The following is an 8,418-nucleotide window of genomic DNA, read 5'->3' on the forward strand; positions in this document are numbered from 1 at the left end:
TGTATCAAACTCATCATATTGTAAATATGGGTAGTATGTGGTGCATCCATTATAATGCAATTACATTTGAAAATATTCAAGTATACAACAGAGAAATGATGTCATAGGAAAAAAGATGAGAATATTGGCTAAGACAATGAATGTTGAGAAGAGTTAGAGAAAGTCAGAGTGGAAATGGCCCTCAGAACTCAAGTATTTTCAGGTACTTGAGCAACCTTAGCCAACTCAGTAAATAGAAGCCCAACAGTGATGTGTTAATTTTTCATCTAATTTGTATCTATGTATGTGTGCATGTATATATATGTGTATATGTATGTAGGTGTGTGTATATATATGTGTGTGTATGTATGTAGTGCTGGTTCTAGGACTCAAACTCAGAGTTTTTTGTTAAAGACTGGCACTCTATGACTTGAGTCCCAGCTCCTTATCCAGATTTTCAGTGGTTAATTGAAGATAAGAGTTTAACAAATTTTTCTGTTTGGGCTGGCTACTATTCTTTGATTTTCTGCTCTCAGCTTGCTGAGTAGCTAGGCTTAAAGGCATGAGCCCCTAGCACTCAGCTTTACTGACTTTTTTTTCTGCCTAATCACTACCACAAACATTCTGCCTCTTCACTAATAGCTTAACACCAGTGTATTAGTCTGATAGAAATCAGCCAGGTGCTGGTGTCTCATGCTTGTAATCCCAACTACTCAGAAGGCTGAGATATGAGGTTTGCTGTTCAAAGCCAGCCCAGGTAGGAAAGTCTAGGAGACACCTATCTCCAATAAACTACTCAGAAAAAGCTGGAAGTGGTGCTGTGACTCAAGTGGTAGAGTGCTAGCCTTGAGCAAAAGAAACTTAGGAACAGTGCCCAGACCTAGAGTTCAAGCTCCAGGACTGGCAAAAAGCAAGCAAGCAAGCAATAAAGAAAGAAAGAAAGAAAGAAAGGAGAGAAGAAACAAGGGGAGGAAAGAAGGAAGGAACAAATGAAGGAAGGAACAAATGAAAGAATAGAAATCACCAGGACTAGCTGAGGTAAAAGATAATGGTTTTTTGTTGTTGTTGTCATAGGTCTTGAACTCTGGGCCTTGGCACTGTCCCTAAGCTCTTTAGCTCAAGGCTAGCTTTCTACCACTTGGGCCACAAGGCCACTTCCAGTCTTCTGGTGGTTAATTGGAGACAAGAGTCTCATGGACTCTCCTGCCTGGGCTGGCTTTGAACTTTGATCCTTAGATCTGAGCCTCCTGAGTAGCTAGGATTACAGGTGTGAGCCACAAGGCACCTGGCTAAGTAATGCCATTATTACAAAGCCCCAGGAGTCCTTGGGAAAACCAAAGATGTCATTGCTAGATTGTTGTGTAAAGAGCATGGAATGAAGATTTGAAACATGGACAAGCACACAGGCAGGGCTCAGTCTCTAGCTCTCGTTCTTCTAAGCACTTCTGCTTTATTCCCTTTTGGTAGATCAGACTTTAGGATTCTTCCATGGATTGGGGGAAAAATAGTTTGGGGAGATGCCCTCACCATTCCTAGGCTGTCAAAAACTACTGTACTGATAGGTTAGCTTTGGCTGATTTCTCAGCTTTGGCTGAGAAAAAGAATCATAACAATAGAGAGGTAGCCATCTTGGGTGTGTGGAATGGGAAGGATGTTTCTTAAGAGGAGCAGTGGTTTGGACTGACACTCTGAAACAATCTGTGGGATAGTTGTTGGACTCACCACGAATGCAGACTGGGAGTCAGAGTCTCACATTCACCGGTGGTAATAAAAATGAGCCCTACAGTTTGTCCAAAGCACACAGCAAAAGGTCTCCAGGCTTTGACTCTGTATCACATGGTTTGGAGTCACAGGATGTTCGTGTGACTAAAAGCCATTCTGCTTCCCAGAAAGACTAAAATCTCATTGGAATGCAAGTGGAAATGGATGCAATGAGCCTGAGGCATGATCCCAACACTTTGGAGAGGAGAGAGAAGAGGAATTGGGCGTGGGATGGGTTTACCTGTCAGCAGGGACCAAAGAAGTAAGCTGAAGAATGCTGGATTAATTGATAATATTTCAGCTCTCCTGTGTACTTAAAAGGTACTTTGATCCATTCCAAAATCCATCAACTTTATTGTATAAGTAATAGTAAATAAAGTTATTTTAAGCTAGCAATTTCTTATTCTTTTTTTTAACCTCCGAAAACTTAAGTAGGTGAAGGGGTTTAGTGGATACATTAGTCAAAAAGAGTTCTCACTTCAAGAGGAGTTCAGGGATTCATGCCTGTAGTCCCAGCTACTTGGGAAGCAGAGATTGGAGTCATGAGAATGGTGGTTCAAGACAAGTCCAGTCATAAAAAGTTTATGAGAGTCCATCTCAACCAGTGGTTGGGCACACTAATGGAGATGTGTCTTCCTGGGTATGAGATAGTACAATGGCTGGTGTATGTGGTACATTCCAGTCTTACCAGCAACACAAAGACACACAAATAGGAGAATTACAGTCCAGGCTAGCTGGGCATAAAAGAAGACTCTATTTCAAACACAACCTACACAAAAAAGGCTGTGGGAGTGGCTCAAGAGGTAGAATGCCTGCCTAACAAGTACACAACCCTGAGTTCAATCCTCAGTACTGCTATAAAAAAAAGTTATTGAGATAGAATGCATCAGAAATCTCCCAACCAGATGGATACATTTGTCTGTTTAGGGCCAATATTTCTTTGTTTCTTCTTCTTCTTCTTCTTTTTAAACCTTTTTCACTCAAGTTGGCACTCTACCACTTTGAGCCACAACTCCACTTTCAGTATTCCAGTGGGTAATTGGAGCTAAGAGTCTCATGGACTTTTCTGCACAGGCTGGCCTTGGACTATGATCCTCAGATCTCAGCCTTCTGAATAGCTAGAATTACAGGCATGAGCCACCAGTGCCAGGCTTGGGCTAATATTACAAATGAGACCAACACAAGTAGTTCAGACACTTAAGAAATAACCACAACTATTGCTCTGAGCACAATTGCAAAGACATTATGTCATAACCTGCCATGAGTAGGGGAAAAGTAGTAATGGATACCAGACTATGGAACTGAGTTTTGGGGAATCAGGGACCAGAAGCCTTCCACCAGCTTCAGGTGGAAGTAGGGTACAGGGGTGTATGTACAGAAAATGAGGTAACAATATTCTTGAAGTCACAAACACCAATCATGTGATACAACCTTATTCAAATGAGAAATGACTTCCTTATCTTAGGAAGGAGAGGTAAACAGTAATTTACTTATAATTTGCACAGGCTTTTGTCTCTTCCCAAGCTCCCAGAGAGTTTGGAGTGGAATTAGCCTACACCCAGGATAGTAATCTGAATTCCTATCAAGTCAGGACTGATCAAGTCAGGAAACTCTCAGCATTCTGAGAATTCATGTTAGGAGAAGACCTACCAGAGTCCCAATCCTTTCATGTTTCATAGCTCAGCTTTTGGGGCTCTCATAACATCACACAGTGTAGACCAAAGAATTAATGATGGGACTAGATTGGAAGCAAGGGGAACAACTTCTTCTCACTTGGCCCTTACAGAACCAGACTTCCGACTTACTTGTTGATGTGTCCTTCGGTTTGTTCAAAGCAGAACTTGGCTTTGAATGCTGGACAGCAGAAATTGTAGGTGAGATGAACGAGCACAGTGCAGTGTCTGCTCTCTGAGTTTGACTGATTGAGTGGAAGAAATGAATAAAGGAATGAGTGGTAAATATCAACACAGCGGGACAGAAGGAAATACCTTCAGAAACATGGATATGCACCAATAGTTCAACGTTTTCATGGCTTAGTTTTAATCCCCTCTTCCACAGACCAGCCATGTAGATTCCACAGTCAGAAATGGCACAGTCTCTTCTGGAATTCTCTTTGACTCTTCATCACTTTCTGCAACAGGTTCAGTTGAATTTTTCTTTTAAGATTATTAAAAAAAATTTTTTTGCAAGCTTCCAACTTCCTACAACCCATCATTTCCAAAGCCATCGCGTTCTCTTATCTGCCGATTGCAGGAGGTTCCCAACCGTTTTATCCATGGTCACAAGCATTTTATCCATGCCTCTTAACTGTGTCTTGAACTCTATTGCTAGAGCAATGTGAACATTTTTTAAAATTTAACTGGGCACCAGTGGCTTATGTCTGAATTCCTAGCTACTTAGAAGGCTGAATTCTGAGAATTATGGTTCAAAGTCAGCCTGGGCAGGAAAAACAACTCCCTTATGTCTCAGCAATCCCACTCTTGGGCATTTACTCAAATGACCACAAGCAAGGGCATGCTAAAGCTACCATCACAACCATGTTCATTGCAGCACTATTTATCATAGCTAACGTATGAAACCAACCCAGATGCCCTTCCGAAGAAGAATGGATTAAGAAGATGTAGTATATGTATGTATGTGAGACTCTCATCTCCAATAAACCTCAGAAAAAGCTGGAAGTGGTGCTAAGAAGCTGAGGGACAATGCCTAGGCCAGAGTTCAAGCACCAGGAATGGCCAAACCAACAACAAAAACTAATCTGAAAAATAAAAATAGTAGGGAATTTTATCTTTCCCTTTGTCTTTGGGATGAAGTTACAAACCAGATTCAAAGTCTGGGTGGCATAGTGCTAAGGCATTGGGCCTCACTCACTCTTACCTGTGCAGTCCCACTTCCAGATTCTCAGTTTCCCTAATTCCTTCTCATTCCACAGACCACCCCACCATCAGCATCTTAAACAGTCCCCTCATACTCTCAGATAAGGCTTTCTGAACAAGGAGTATCCTTCCAGCTGAAATAGTTCCCTTTTTTCCTTCAGCACTGCTAAGCTTCAGGGTTGATTCCAGGTTACATTTGCTGTTGTCCAAGGCAACCTTCATGCCAGTGGTGCATTAATTATTAAACATCCTTTTTCACTGAACTGTTAGTCCCAGGAGCAAAAGGATTGTCTGTTTCATTTACTGTTGCATTTAGCTTTTGGCCTAGTATTTGACACCCGATAGAGTTTTGTTGAATGAAACTCAGAAAAAAAAATATATTAAAAAATCATACAAGTGAGAATAAGACCTAATTGTAACACTCCAAAAGCCAAGACAAGGTGAGAAGATTTGAGATCCCGTGGCTTGACTCCAGGCCTTCTCTGGGTCCCTTTCATAGCTGCTCTTTTATTGCTCCTAGTAGGAGAACTTGTCTCTGTTACCCTGTCTCTCATTCCTGCTACCTGAAGGCATAGAATAAACCTTATTTTTCTCTGTGTCCTAAACAACTAGCCCAGTGTCAACCAAAAAATAAGGCAAGTCACAGACACATGAGGCTAGGTTATGCTACATTAGAAAATCACATACAAATCTCAACACTTGTTGATGTCTTGCTCATCAAAATGCCCAATGCAGGCTGGGAAGGTGGCTCAGTGGTAGAGTGCTTGCCTTCCATGCATGATGCCCTGGGTTCATGCACCAAATAAGCAGAAAAGGCTGGGAGTAGTGCTGTCCCTCAAGTGGTAGAGCACTAGCCTTGAACTGAAGAGCTGGGGGACAGCACCCAGGCCCAGAGTTCAGACCCCACAACCAGCAAAAAAAAAAAAAAAAAAAAGAGCCCAATGCTCATGTAGCTGGTCTCAGAAAAAGGCACCTTCAACACCATGATCAGGCACTGGTGACAACTTCTATTATGTCAGTACATGTTTCCAAGCTCATGATGGCAGGAAAAAAACAGGCTTAGCAAAGAAAGAGCCCCTCTGGTGACCCTGGTCTCACACTTCATCTGCCAAAACATACTCAACCATGCTTCACACTGAGGAGATAGATAGATTGATAGTAGGATGCAGAAGACAAGCAAATCATAAACAGATGACAGATAGATGATAAATGGACAATGGATAGGCAGATAATAGGTAGATGATACATACTTGATAGAAAGATGATAGGTAATAATGGACAGATGATAAATAGATGTAGACAGATGATAGATAATAGATGATAGATGATAGACAGATGATAAATAGATGATAGGTAAATGATACATGGTGGTAGACAGATAATTGATAAATGATTGACAGATGATAGATAGTTGATAGACAGATGATAGATAATATAGAGACAACTGATAGATAATAGATGATAGACGATTGATAAATGATAGATGATATAGACAGTTGATAGATGATAGATAATAGAAAGATGATAGATGACAGATGGTGGTAGACAGATGACAGGTAATAGATGATAGATGATTGAAAGATGATAGATGGTATACAATGATAGACAGATGATAAATAAAAATGATAGTTAATAGAAGATAGAGATAGATGGTGATAATAGATAGATGATAGAAAATATCTATACCTTTATATCTGTTTATGTATTTGTATAGTTTCACTGAAAAACAGGAGGACATGACTATCAGCAAATAATACTGGCCCCAGTTCTGAGTAAAGAGATAATTCACCACGATAAAAACAGCAACAGAAGGTAGGAATTAGGAGGGGCCATTCCGGAGTAGTCCCAGAATGATGGCAAAGATGCCACCCTGATCCCAGCTTCCCTAGACCTCTAGTTCTGAGGTTTGCTCAGTTGCAGGAGGAAAGTCCTTCTAGCACTCTGTCTCACTAATTCCTTCAGCTCTTCTCTTCTAACGATCCTGCCCTTCCTTACCAGATTACTTTCATAGACCTATTTGCTTTAAATTCTCCATTTCAGTCTATTTACTGATTCTGTATTTCCAGCTCTGTATTCTCCATGTTGCACATTCCTTTGAACTTTGACCTTTAACCACACCTGTTTTATTTCTGTGTAGCCATCACTGCCCCATGATCCTTCCTCGACCTTTGACCCCACTCCATCTGATCCAGCTCAATCAGGATAATAGGTCAACACACACATTCTCTTGGACAAACTTTTAATTCTCTTTCTCATATCCTGAGTTCCTACCTACATGGGACGTGTTTGCCTAAACTACAATCTTGGATGGGTTTGTTTAACTCTTTATCTGCTTAAGGACAGAACTTGTGAGCAAGAAAAGCCAGGAAAATCAACCCCCATCAAATTACCCTGATTCCTCTTCACATTTGTGATCAGTAAGTTCTTCATACTGTCTTAGTGTTATCTTTGTGTTATCTTAGTGCTATCTTTCTCTGCTCCCTTCTCTTTCCCACTCACTCAGATTATTATTTTATAATTTCGTTGTTGTTGTTTTTTCTCTCAAACTCTCAACAACTCTTTCATATTCACTCCATTTCTGACTTCACTTCTCATTTGACAAAGAACAAAAATAAAAACAAAACAGGCATATTTGGAAGCAATGTTCATTACCCTCTCATCTGTATAAGCTCTGATTTACCATCGCTTCCTATTTGCTCTCTCTCTCTGCTGGCTCATGTGTGTCAAAATTTAGACAGCTGTTACCATGTTTCCTTCCCCTTCACGAATGGCCTATCTCCTCTACTTTTCTTCTCTGCAGTGTATGTCTAAACTTGCTGTTTTCAGTTTCTCCCCTTCAATTCTTATTTGAGCTCATGGGGGAAAAAAAATCAAAGATTTATTTACTTTTATTCTTTTCAATCATTTTTGCAAAAATCTCTTCTCACCAGGCTTAACAACAGCACCTGCTTATTAAGTTCAATAATCATTTCTCAGTCCTAATGTTTTGGGTTTTTGTTTTTTGCTTTTTGCCTTTCTAGCATTGTATGACACAGGGTCTTTCACTATCCTGTTTTGTTTGTTTTCCCCACCCTTTGAAAGGTTTCCTTTCTTCTTTTGTTGGATCATTCTGCATCTCCCCAACACCTGAATGTTGAGGAGCTTCAGGGCTCAGATCTTAAGCTACTTCTCTTTCTCATCTAGGTTTACACTCTGGTTGGTCTCATTCAGTCTTCTTGCTTTAAATGCCATCATATGCAGCTTAGAGTATGGTTCCATTCTGGATTCCTCGCCTAAACTCTCCTAAACATCGCTAACTTCCTACTTGACATTTCCACCTGAATGTTTAATAGGCATTTTAAATTAAACGTATGTCTAAAAATGAGCTCATGAGATTTCCCCCACCCCCAAAAGTGCTTTATTAGTGGCAATTCCATCCTTCTAGTTACCTAGCTGTAATCCAAATTTCTCTTGCTCATTTCCCACTTATGGCACCTCCCACTTCTTTTTTTTTTTCAAATCCTGTATGTCCTGCTTTCAAAAATACTTCCAAAACCATTCAGTCAGACACTGGTGGCTTGTGCTTGTGATCTTAGCTACCAGCAGACTGAGATTTGAGGGCTGAAATTCAAAGCCAAGCTGAACAGTAAAGTTCATGAGACTCTTATCTTTAAACAAAAAAAAGCCAGAAGTGAAGTTGTGACTCAAGTGGTAGAGAATCAGCTTTATACACACACAAAAAAGCCAAGTGATACAGTACCCAGGCCTTGAGTTCAAGTCCAGTACCAGCACACATAATCCACATTCTCTCTCTCACTCTCTA

Source organism: Dipodomys spectabilis, unplaced genomic scaffold (assembly GCF_019054845.1).
Source record: "Dipodomys spectabilis isolate Male_0828 unplaced genomic scaffold, ASM1905484v1 ptg000155l, whole genome shotgun sequence".
Taxonomy (NCBI): domain Eukaryota; kingdom Metazoa; phylum Chordata; class Mammalia; order Rodentia; family Heteromyidae; genus Dipodomys; species Dipodomys spectabilis.